Below are 14157 nucleotides of genomic sequence, written 5' to 3'. Positions count from 1 at the left end.
AATTACTGTGTGCGCAGAGGACCAATGTAGCTTGCAATAAATGCCTCTTTGCTGCTTAAAAAAAAAAAAAAAGAAAAGAAAAGGAAAGAAAGAAAGAATAAATGAAAATTGTGCATGTGTCTAATTTTTGTAATTCACAATTCTATGAGCTTTGCTACATAGATAAGTAGATAAATGCTCTCTTGTTATTTCCTTATATATTTAAGATCGTGTTATGGTTCAGATATGTGTTATCCCCCCAAAGCTATGTATAAGGTGATGTAAGAAAGCTTAGAGGTGAAATGTTTGGGTTATGAAATCCTCAACATAATCATTAACTGTATGCAGGTAAGGTATAACTGAAGGAGGTGGATCAATGGGAAACTGGGTTGGAGTGTATATTTTGTCCCTATGAGTGACAGCCAATATGTTCTGCCTCATTTCAGGCCCTTAAGAATGGAGCCAGATATATATGAACTGAGACCTATGAAAACATGAGCCCTAGATAAACCTCTCCTCCTCTAATTGTCTTTACAGAACTTTTTGGTCACAGCCATGAAAAAGCAAACAAAAGCACATTGCTAAGTCCTCTTACTTGACAACATTATAATAAAGAAATCATAGTCTTCATTCCCCATGAGATTCTTTGCTTTGAAATTAGTTATTTTAATATTAATATAGACCCTTCAAATACCTTTTTTAACATTACCAGATGCTGCAGTCTGGCTGGGCAAATAACCAGGAGGTGACAAGCAACTTGTGAAGTTTGAAACAGCAGGAGCCGCTTTATTACGGGACAGCAGAAGTATATATACTTAAATAATTACACACAGATTAACTTAATTAAAATAATCTAGATATAGCAGTCAGTCATCACGGAATCCTCATCATCTTAATGACTCGCTGGCATTACTTCACAAAGCCACTCCTACTGGCATACTGCCAGGTGCCATCTTAACTTGGTGGTGGCCCTCAACATCTCCCCTTTTTGTTTAATTTAAACAACAAGTATGTGGCTTAGGGACCGTGCCTGTTTTAGATTGTCCAATACTACATATGGTCCTTACCTGTCATTGGATGGTCTGACCTCAAATCCTCAGCCTCCTGTCTTAGGTTGGTACCATTGCAATTGGATCTTACTTGTCTTTGACTACTGGCTGAACATACTTAGCCATACTTGTGGATAACCTGCTACAAGCAGAAGGGGGAGGATACAAAATGCCATGATACCAAGCCAATTGATGGTTCCTTTTGGAAAAATTGTACCACCAATGACATCATCAGCAAAGATTCTCCAGTACTACCACAATTTGTTTCATCAACAGATAGTTCACAATGCATATAAGTGACACATAGTCCAGGCAAGTTCTGCAAGCAGTTCAAAGCAGAGGAATCCATTAATATGTCCATTTCCTCCCAAAGTAAATCAACTCCTTGACTGAGCATCACCTGCTGAGCCACACCATTCATTGATGCATCTGTTTATACAGTTTGTGTGAAAGCCATAGAAGAAGCTATTGCAGCACCAGCTGAAACAGCAACAGCTCTGATGATGGTAGCTGTAATTCCAAATTTGGTTTTCAGTAACACTGGAAATCCCTCCACCCTCATCCTCACCAGCACTGGGACAAAGGCAGGAACTCTGGCAATGATGGCTAAAGAAAATCTTGTAGCATTCCAGCAGGCACTAAGAAAACAACCTTCTGAACAATTTAGTACAGTATCTCAAGATTTTTTTACATTTAAAATAGGCCTCAATGGTGCTCATAATTCATTAGCCTCCAGGTGTGGAAGAATCATTGTAGCTAAACTGGAGTTCTGGATATCAGTTGCCATGAATTTAAGATATTGCTAACCCTGCATTTATCCACAGGAATAGCGAGGCATCCCTTGGCAGCACCTTCATCAAATAGGGAAAAAACTGAGGGCTCATTAGTTATTGGCATTGGAAATGAACAAACTTCAGGGATTCCGGGCGCATCTTCTGCCACCGGCTGTAGCATCCCTGGGCAGCCCCAGAGGGCCCCATAGAGTGTCCCGGACTCAAACTGCCACCCGGCACAGGGAGCAAGAGCCTGTGAGACTGTGTCTCAAGGTCAGGTCTGGGTTTGGGCTTGCGGCAGTGGTGTCCCACTGTGACCGCCTCGTGCAGCCTTGCGCACACAGCGCAGCAGCCTCTGCACCGCCGCATAGTAGTAGCCTTTTGTTGCAACTTTTTCTCTGATAGTCCTTCCTCCTCTGAACTTTCTTCCTCTTTCTGACTAGAGTTCCTGGGCTTTTATCAACGTATGCCCTAAATGTTCTTGCCCTTACTGGTGTGCCTCCTTCCTTCAGCAATTTACTTAACGCCCTTTTCATATTTCCATAATAAAGACAATACAACACACCAAGACAAGACAAAACAAAAACATACTGTATCAATCTTCTCCATTTTCCTGAAATGGCCATCCTTTCTCTCGCCCTATCTGCTTCTAAGGACGAGCAGCTTTGCTCCTGTCCCATCTATCTCTAGGGACAGGCAGCCTAAATTGTCACTTACCCCTGAGCATCCCGGAGTTCCCCATATGGGCCACCATTTGTCGCAGTCTAGCTGGGCAAAGTAACGGGGAGGGGGGTGACAAGCAACTTGTGAAGATTGAAACAGCGGGAGCCGATGTATGATGGGACAACAGAGGTATATATACTTAAATAATTACACACAGCTTAATTTAATTAACATCATCTAGATACAGCAGTCAGTCATCAAGAAATCCTCATCATCTTAATGACTCCCTGGCATTACTTCATAAACCACTCCTCCTGGCATACTGCCAGGCGCCATCATCTTAACTTGGTTGTGGCCCTCAACAACCAGATTACATATTTTGTTTAATATTAAGAAGTTATGTTTTCTCATCCTTTTATTTGCCATCAATTTTTCTTTGTATTTAATGTTTTTTAAGGTGCATATAGTTGTTTCTTGATATTTTTGAACCCAATCTGTAAAACAGTATTCATTTTGATGTGGTTGTTAGGCTACTTATAGTTAATATAAACATTGATATGGTTAGGTATATATTTCCATCTTAGTATTGTTTTCTACTTGTCCTAGCTTTTTTTTAGTATTGTTTGTTTTTGTCTTATTTTATATTATAATTAAACAATTAAAACAACATATAAATAGGTAAGTTATCAGAACTTATAACAGAGATTACCAACATTACAACATTATATATTCAATTGTATAAAAAGTTGATGCTCAATGGTACCAGGCTTCAATAAGATACATAATAATTATTATAATGTCTTAAAAGGTATAGTATATAATTACTATTATAGTATAATTTATAAGAAAATGTTTTTTAAAAGATGTAATATTAAGCTTATACTACAATACCAAATCTACACATGCTCATATTCGATTTTAAGTAAATATGTCACATTTTTAGTTTCTGATCATATGTATACATAAAAATATGTACTTCCATATGTTTATAGAATTATTATGAGTTCAATTTAAATGAATTATATACACATAAATTATAACAAAAATAATATAGCAAATAAGACTTTAAAATGGACAATATATTTGAACATGCATAATATCAAATATAAATATTATTGAGAACCACAGCCTAGTTGGGATGACACCTGGCATTTTGCCAGAAGTAATGGTTGAGATACAAGCCATTAAGATGATGCTGGATTGATTCAATTGTATATAGACCCCTGCTGTCCACCTCAGGCACCCACTACTTTGGAGTTCTCAATGGGATTCCTGGGGAGTTCGCCTTGGTGGGTGGAATTCCGGTGGAGGGAGTTCCGGTTGGTGTGGTGTGCCTGAAAGGGCCACGTGGGTGGCGTTTGCATGAGTTCGGAAATAAAGTTTGTTCCTGCTTGAGTGGCTCGTGATGTGTGCCCAGCCAGACTGTGGCATTTGGTGGCCCCTGCGGGGAATGCCTGAAGCCTGGGGATAAGTGAAATTGCTCACCCCTGAGGGAAGGCGAGAGAATGGGTGACCATTTCAAAAAACAATGTGTTCTTGTTTTGATTTCTTTTGTTTTTGTTTCAAGTTGCCTATCCCTAGAAATTTCTCTGACAAACTGGGAAAAATGTTTGGCTCAAGGTTTGAAGTTGTTTGGCCCTGAGGAATAGATAGAGAGAGACCTCGAAAATACATTTCAAGAAAATAGGAAAATTGATATAACAATTTTTTGTTCCATTTTTGTTTTATTCTGTTTTGGTTTTGTTTTGTGTTATCTTGTTGGGTTGCATTATCTTTATAGTAGATTAGAAATTAGTAAAAAACAAACTGAAAGATTGTTAAGTAAATTGTTAGAGGTCCAGACTATGGTAGAAAACATGTTAGATCAAGCAAAAGAGAAGTTCTTTCAAGCTAGTCAGACAGAGGAAGAAAATTTAAAGGTAGAAGGGCCATCAGGAGGGAAAAAGTTACAACAGGAGGCTTCTACTAACACCTTTTTATCACCAGAGGGTGTAAGTATCCAACCAACAGCTCCACCTATATAGACAACATATGCTGGGGGGCCCCCAACTCCCGTAGTTGATAGATGGGATCCTGAGACAGAACCTCAAAGATTAGCATGCCCTGTACTTGAGCAGGCAGGAGGGCAGCGAATTCACCGTGCTTTAGATTTCAAAACAGTGAAGCAGTTAAAGGAGGCTGTAACAACCTATAGTCCCCAAGCACCCTTCATTGTAAGCATGGTCGAATCCATTACCAACTTGGACATGACGCCAGCAGATCGGGCTAACATGTGTAAAGCTGTGCTAAATGGAGGGCAATATTTGTTATGGAAGGTTGCCATTGAGGAATTTTGCACCGAGATGGCTAGGCGAAATGCAGCAGCCGGTTATCCTCAGAGAAATCTAGATATGTTGTTAGAAAAAGGACCTTATGAAGATCAACAGCAACAAATTAGATATGATTCTGCTATATACTCACAAATTGCTGGAGATGCAGTTAGGGCATGAAAGACTTTACAAGGACATAGAGATTTACAAGGTCAATTATCTAAGGTAATACAGGGAGCTAATGAACCTTATGCTGAATTTGTAGATAGGCTTATTCAAATAGCTACTAGAGTGTTTGGGGATACAGAACAAGCAATGCCATTAATGAAACAACTGGCTTATGAGCAAGCAAATCATTGGAGCAGAGAGGTCATTAGACCGTGGAAACATGAAGATTTAAACACATATATTAAATTATGTAGAGATATTAATAAACATGGGCAAGTCTTGGCAGCTGCAGTACAACAGGCTTTAAAGGCCAGGCCAAAAACATGCTACAATTGTGAACAAATAGGACATTTTTAAAGGAATTGCCCCATAAGGAGGAGGGTTTAACAAAACTAGGTATCAAATGGGTAGAATACCGGGTATTTGCCCACGATGCCATAGAGGGAGACATTGGGCTAATGAATGCAGTTCTCAAACCACCATAGAGGGTACTCCATTATCAAAAAACTTACAAGGACCAGGTGTTTATCCACAATATCATGGAGGAAGGCATCGAGCTCCATTGCCAAGAAACAGACTGGAGGGCCCAATGTTCCAGGGCCCACAACCACAAATATACGGGGCACTGGAGGAACCCAGCAACACCATCAGGGTAGTGCCCAAGACACATTATCCATCAGATATCTCAGCTGACAAACCAGAGGGAGCGCAGGGTTGGACATCTGTGCCTCCACCAGAGCAGTACTAACTTCAGAGATTGGAGTTCAAATCATTCCCACAGGGACCTCTTCCCCAAGGAAGAGTAGGCTTATTATTGGGACGCAGTTCTTCTACTCTAAAATGACTTATGATAAGTCCTGGGGTAATTGATCCCAATTATAAAGGTGAAATAAAAATTATAGCCAGTTCTCCAAGGGGTATATCAGTAATTTCACCAGGAGATAGAATAGCACAGTTATTAATAATACCCAGCCTGCATGATAAATTTTCCAGCCATACTATAGAAAGAGGTTACAGGGGATTAGGCTCCACAGGTGTAGATTAGGCTATGCTTTTTTTAAATTTAGATTCTCGCCCCATGCTAAAACTAAATATTCAAGGACACGAATTTAATGTGCTACTGGATACAGGTGCAGACATTAGCATCATCTCTCATCAAGAATGGCCAAAGCATTGGCCATTACAACAAGCCACTCAAATGATTCGAGGCCTAGGTGTGGCAACTAATCCCCCTAGAAGTGCAATTGTATTAGATTGGAAGGATCCAAAAGAATGTGAAGGAACTATACAGCCATATGTATTGAATCATCTTCCTATAAATTTATGGGGACGAGATGTCCTAGATCAATTAGGTTTGACATTAACAAGTAGCATCAATCCAAATGTGCCCATTATTATGGATAGACAAGGTTTTAGGAAAGGAAATATTTAGGAGAAAAAGGACAAAGTATAGTGGCGCCAATACAAATAGATCAAGAAATAGATAGACATGGATTGGGCTTTCAGGAGGGGTCACTGAGACAATAAAAATTACTTGGAAATCAGAAAGACCAGTACGGGTTCCTCAGTGGCCCCTAACTAAAGAAAAGATACAAGCAGCCCATTACCTGGTCAAACAACAATTAGCGGACGGACATATACAACCTTCCGTATCTCCCTATAATACTCCCATTTTTGTCATTAAAAAGAAATCTGGTAAATGGTGATTATTGCAAGATTTAAGAGCCATTAATCATGAGATGGCTATTATGGGACCTGCTCAATCGGGGATTCCTCTACTGTCTGCTTTGCCAAAAACCTGGTACGTTTTAGCTATAGATATCAAAGATTGTTTTTTTTCAATTCCAATTCATCCTGAGGATAGTCTATGTTTTGCATTTACTATCCATGCACTGAATCATGAAGGTCCCGATTAGAGATATGAATGGAAAGTACTCCCTCAAAGGATGGCTAACAGCCCAACTATGTGTCAAATTTATGTTAACAAAGCAATCCAGCCACTTAGAAATCAAAATCCTGAACTACAAATATTTCACTATATGGATGATATATTGTTAGCACACAAAGATAAAAACACATTGCTAGAATGTTATGCCACACTTACAAACTTATTAAAAAATTATAATCTAGAGATAGCAATAGATAAAGTACAATTAAATTTTCCATTTAATTATTTAGGAGTTCTATTATCCTCAACCCTGATCCATCCACCAAAAATTCAAATACGAGTAGATCAACTCAAATCACTTAACGACTTTCAAAAGTTATTAGGAGACATAAATTGGATAAGGCCTTATATATGCATACCAACAGGAGAGTTTGGACCTTTATTTGATATCCTAAAAGGTCCATCAGATCCAAATTCACCCTGCATGTTAATGCCTGAAACAAGAAAGGTATTAAAAATCATTGAAATATATATGGAAAATATGCATTTGGATAGAATTGATATAAGTTTTCCTTTATTATTTATTGTACTACCAACAAAAAAAATTCCTACAGGAGTATTTTGGCAAGAAGGTCCATTATTGTGGATGCATTTATAATATTCTCCTAACACTATTTTTACTAGGTATCCTGAGGCTGTAGGACAATTGATACTCAAAGGAATAAAAGCAGCAAAGGGAGTGTTTGGAATTTCTCCCAATAAAATTATTACTCCATATACTATAGATCAAATTGATGAGTTAGCTAATGAGTTAAATACATGGGCAATAATCATGTGCAAATCTAATATTTCATTTGATAACCATTTGCCATCTAATCCTTTGTTGTCTTTTTGGTCTTCACATCCTGTAGTTTTCCCAAAAATGACAAGAAAAACACCTATCATGAATGCTCCAAATGTATTCACTGATGGGTCAAACAATGGTACAGCAGCAGTAGTTACCCCTGATCAAACTATTACAATTTTAGTACCCAAACAATCAGCTCAAAAGGTAGAGCTTAATGCAGTATTACAAGCTTTTGTGATGTTTAAAGATTCTGTATTTAATTTATTTTCTGATTGTCAGTACATAGTTAATGTTATAGTATCCCTTGAAGATGGTGGTAGAATTTCCCCTTCCTCTACTGTTTTCTCTTTGTTTTCCACTATACAGAGTCTAATCGGGGACAGAAAAGATCCATTCTTTATAGGACATATCAGGACACATACAGGATTGCCTAGAGCCCTTAGTTTGGGCAATGATCTAGCAGATAAAACTACACTTGACATACGTATTTTCTCTACACTAGAAGACGCTACAAATTTTCATAAAAGGTTTCATGTCAATGCTAATACTTTACAAAAGTGCTTTAGAATAACTAAGGAACAAGCTAGACATATAATAAAACAATGTCAAAATTGTGTGGCCTTTTTACCACAAGTTAATCTTGGAGTAAATCCTAGAGGACTGATACATAACCATATTTGGCAGATGGATGTCACACACTTGCCAGAATTTGGAAAATTAAAATATTTGCATGTTACAGTTGATACTTCTCCTGAATTTTTGATGGGCACCCTTCATGCTGGAGACAAAACTAAAGATATTATAGCTCATTGCTTACAAAATTTTGCCACTGTGGGCATTCCAAAACAGTTAAAAACAAATAATGGTCCTGGTTATACTTCTACCTCTTTTAAATAATTTTGCTCATCACTTGGAATTACTCATATAACAAGAATCCCATACAATCCACAGGGACAAGGCATAGTTGAAAGAGCTCATCAAACTATTAAAATGTACTTATTAAAGCAAAAAGAGGGAATTGGGAAAGGATATATATCCCCCAAAGATAAACTTAAAATAACCCTTTTTACACTAAACTTTTTAAATTTGGCTTCATCAAGGCTTAGTTCTGCAGAAAGGCACATGTGTCCAAAAAATGTGCATAAGCCCAAGGATATTCTAACAGGACAATGGAAAGGTCCTGACCCAGTGATTGTCTAGAGTTGGGGTTCTGTTTGTGTGTTTACACAGGGAGAACAACAGCTGATTTGGATTCCAGAGAGACTAAAAAAGTGATTTCTACAGACCAAAAAGAAGATGACTTGGCTCAAATCCATAACAGCTGATAGCCTTACATCTGCAACAGTGGTTCTCCCACACCTGGAGGCTAATGAATAATGAACACCATCAAAGCCTATTTCAAATGTAAAAAAAACCTTGGGACTTGCTTGTGGGAATACCTTCAGATCCATATGCAAGTTACAGGAAGAAGGATGAGATATCAAAAGAAGAGTCAAACCCAAGTGGTAACCAGGATTCTTTTTTCAATATCTATTTTATTATTGCCCTTTCCCACATCATAAAGTTCTATTTTATTTTTTGAACTCATACAGACTTAGGTTAATGTTTTTCTGATCAGTTCTATTTTTTGACTGTGGAATTTTTAAACATTTCATTGGAGATTTCACCTGTAAAAAGCTACAATGCCTTTGTTATTGTCTTATGTGTTGTATGTTATGTGTGCACACTTGCATTTTGTTTTGTATGTCTGTATGTGCATATGTCCATATATCATATATGAGGAGTGCTCATGGAAAAAATGGATCCAAATATATGGATAGATATTTTATATATATATATTTTCGTGTGATTTAAATGGTTTGATTTAAATTAGGTGAAACAGCTGTTGAGGATTATTTTAAAATGTGAACAAAAAAGGAGGTTAAGAGATCTGTTTGTTTACTTTCACCTTTCCTTTTCATTATATTTAATAATTCTCTTCATGATAATGTAAATTGTTTAGAAAATTGCTTTCTTTTAGTGCCTGCTGGAATGTTACATAATTTTTTTTAGCCATCATTGCCAGAATTCCTATCTCCATCCCAGTACCAGTGAAGACAAAGATAAAACCAAACTACAGCTTCATTGATAGTTATCACAGTAAACTGTATAAACTGATGCATCAATGAATAATAACTCAACAAGTGATGCTCAATTAAGGAGTCAATTTACTTTGGGAGGAAATGAACATATTGATGGATTCCTCTGCTTTGAACTGCTTGCAGAACTTGCCTGGATTAAGTATCACTTGTATGCATTGTGAACTATCTGTTGGTTCATCGAATTGTGGTAGTGCTGGGGCATCTTTGCTAATGGTGTGATTGGTGGTACAATTTTTCCAAAAGGAACTGTCATTTGGCTTGGTGTCATGGCATTTTGCATTCTCCTCCCTTCTGCTTGTGCTGGTCTAAAATTTGGGGGCAAACAGAGGTGAGGCAAAGAACCTCACACCCCCACTGGCACCAAGGCCAAATTTGGGGGCCAAAAGAACCTCACCCCCCCCCCACATTGTTGCAAAGGCCAAATTTCGGGGCCAAGAGAGGTGAGGCAAAGAACCTCACTCCCCCACTGGTACAAAGGCCCATCCACAAGTATGGCTGTATTCTGGACCAGTAGTCAATGATGGGTAAGATCCAATTACAATGTAGTATTGGAAAACCTAAGACAGGCATGGTCCATAAGCCACATGCTTGTTGTTTAATTAAACAGAAGGGGGGAGATATTGAGGGCCACAGCCGAATTGGGATGATGCCTGACATTTTGCCAGAAGTAATGTTTGAGAGGCAAGCCATTAAGATGATGCTGGGTTGATTCAATTGTATATAGACCCCTGCTGTCCACCTCGGGCACCTGCTACTTTGGAGTTCTCACGGGGATTCCTGGGGAGCTTGTGTTGGTGGGTGGAGTTCTGGTGGAGGGAGTTCCAGTTGGTGTTTGTGCCTGAAAGGGCCATGTGGGTGGCATTCGCGTGAGTTTGGAAATAAAGTTTGTTGCTGCTTGAGTGGCTCGTGATTTGTGCTCAGCCAGACTGCGGCAAAATATGACAAAAAATAACATTACCTTAGATTAGGTAAAGGGAAGTGAAAGAAGGAGAAGGCAGGGGATGTAGGGATAAGAAAAATAGTAAAATGAAACAGACATTATTACTGTATGTATGTATGTGACTGTATGACCAATGTGATTCTACAATATATATATACTCAGAAAAATGAGAAATTATATCCCATCTATGTATGATACATCGAAGTATATAAGTGCAATCTACTGTCATGTATAACTAATTAAAACAAATTTAAAAATATGACAAATGCACATTTGAAAATATCTGTCAATAGGAAAAAGGAAATAAACACTACAATATAATTCCTTTATGTACCTATTAGAATAAAAGTTAAAATGGAAGACAGTGCAAGAATGAGAATCCTTACTTGTTTCCTACTTTTTAAACCCTATTTTATCTCTCCAGACATTCTAATTAGCAAGCTGAGAGACTTACCTCTATTATTACAAATAGAATTTGCACCACTGATACAGGTCAAACTTAAGAGAGGCTTCACACAAATTAAAATGTATCAAGAGGCATCCATAGCTCATATCTCTGAAGAAAGGCTGATAAACTCTAAACATCAACTCCAGATTTAATTACTTGTCCTTTGATTTAATAAATGTATTTGAATGTCCAGTATGTGCTAGATGGTGTTTCATAACTAAGCATAAATCGGTGAATAGGACAGACCACTCCTGATCATATTGAGGATCTATTTTAGTATGGTGAAAGAAATTATAAAGATGACATAAAGAAAAATATAAGGTCTGACAATAATAATAAACAAGAGTCAAGCTGGAGTAGGTTAAATGAGGAAATGCACTGTTGACCAAAGGTTTATGGGAAAGCTGTGCTGAGAAGATAGAATTTGAAGGATAACCAGGAGAGGAACTCAACAGGACAGAATGTCTTGTGATATACACAAAATGCTTAGTATTGAGAAATATCAATAAAAAAAGGAATAACAACTCATAAAAATTGTGATTGTTCTATTAGAAATGTGGAAATTGAGTATTTGATTTTAACAGCACTAATAAAATTTAATTTTGTATGTTATATGTTCAAATTGCAGATCAAGAAGAGTCTTCAACTACCATCTCACCCTTCAGGTGTAGACTGTTAAATATTCTAGTGGACTTCGTACTCTCATCTTAGAATGGTAATTCACTATAATCACTATTAATATGAATTTATTCTGAGGGCAAAGAGAGCAAAATCCCATGTGGGATATTTAAAGTCTCTAATTTGTAAGTTCAAGTAGGTGGTTAAAATGTTTAACTCTTCCATTAAACTGTTATAACCTAAGGCAACCTAAGGCAAGTTGTTCTAAAAAAAAAAAAAACATTGAATGGGACTTTAGTACTAAGATAAAGGTAGTCATATTTCACTGGATGCACATGATAAATAGTTTTCAAAATTAAGAATAACTTCTGTTATTTTGGAGCCCAGATGGAACTGTCGAATTGCATGATATTCCATTTATAATCCTAGAAGAAATATATCTATAACTATGTAATTTCATTATATTTTAATATAACTGTATACATTATAAAATTCTGTGTATTATTTACTAATTGGCTCTATTTTGAATTTATGAGAATGTAATCTATAATTATTATGTATCACAATTTACTATGGGTCTTGTGAAAATTATTTCTCAGACTAGTTTAGTATCTGCTATATTTACACATTTCAATTATATATTTAAAATTAATACTTATTTTCAGATAAATAGACTATGATTTTTAGAAAGAAAATCATTTTTAATTGTATTTATTATTTGAATTACTATTTTTTCCTGATAAGAAAAATCAAAATTTATAAAAGAGTAGTGAATGTATTTATCCTCTTTAATTAACACCTACTAAATTTTCCTAGTGGTGACCACCCAAGGTTTTCAGCTTCTGGAAACATCCTACATCTGTACTGAATGATACAAATATTATATTGTTATTTTCTTACAAAATAGATATTATGTTACACATTTTATTGTTGATGTTTCCCACTGTGAGTCATTCATTAGGCATCATCCCTTTCAATAGAGAAATAATGTCATTTCCAATCCAATTGACTTCATTGCATTAATGAATTATAACTTTACAAACATTTTCTATTATTATTGATTTAGGTTCTTTTTTCCTATTTTGCCTTATAAAACAATGATGCAATAAATACATTTCAAAATTAGCATGTTATATATATACACAGGTATAGGTTGTTTAATTTCTCAGAAATAAATTTAGCAGATTAATATATGAATGAGAATACATTTGTAATTATGAACATGCACTGTAATACTGTCATTCATTCATTAAGAATTTTGCTGCTGAGACAGGGAAGATGGTGGAGTAAAAGACTGTTCTATGTCATGAGAACAAGAAAGTGGATAAACAGCTTCTCAGTGAGATGGATAAAATAGGGTTTATACAGGGATTAAATATAGGACTCTCACAAAAACTTGGGAACTCAGAAGTAGGGATACAAAGAAATAAAAGAAGAAAGCTCACTGCTGGTTCCAGGGACTGCCAGAGCTGATCCACCTTGGGCAAAGTAAGGAGAAGGCCTAAGAATCTGCATTCTATTTGGCACCATGGAGTGCCTTGGTACTAACAAAATCAGAGATCAAGGTCACTGTTGTACTGATCTAGAGAGTGTGCTATACTATTTCGTGGTACAGGAAAGACTTCATCTTTCTCCTGGTTGTCCAGAGGAAACCAAGGCTAGAGTGGTATCCCCATCAGAGGTATGGTGGCCATTAACTGTGGGAACAAGTTCATGAGCACAGAACTGGAATATCTGAGCAGGGTTTGAAAACCAGACCTAAAGGTCTTACACCATAAGATTTAGAGAGTCCCTAGAAGATCAGGAGAAATTCAGATGCAGAAAGTCTTTTACCCAGGGGAATATATGTCATTGAGACTCAAGAGATCCCAGGTTCCTCCCACATATGGAGTTTGGAGACTCATAGGACCAAGTGAGGCAGGCAAGGACACATTGGGCAGTGAGAGTGACTGTGCACTTGGAGACTGAGTCTGGGGATGGAATGGCTTGGATCTGTGGATTACTGAGGGAATGAAGAATTGGCTTCCTTTTCTCTCAATTTTGTACTGAATGAATCATGGATATTCATACATATACACATTTGTTTCTCTTTCCTCATTTCTAGCATTTTGAAAGTAGCTATTTTTCATAACTAGGGTTTTTATAGTATATTTTGGGTTTGTTTATATTGTTATTCATTTGGCTATTTTTTTGATTCTCTTTCTCTCTGTTCTTTTGCTAACAGCCAAATTCTATTATTCTTTCACTTTTCCTTTAATTTTTTACTTCTACTTTCTCTCCTCCTCCCTCAAAATCTTGGCATTGTACATCTTTTCTTTATTCACCCTGTTCATC

Source organism: Callospermophilus lateralis, unplaced genomic scaffold (assembly GCF_048772815.1).
Source record: "Callospermophilus lateralis isolate mCalLat2 unplaced genomic scaffold, mCalLat2.hap1 Scaffold_107, whole genome shotgun sequence".
Classification (NCBI taxonomy): Eukaryota; Metazoa; Chordata; class Mammalia; order Rodentia; family Sciuridae; genus Callospermophilus; species Callospermophilus lateralis.
This window is presented reverse-complemented; position numbering follows the sequence as displayed.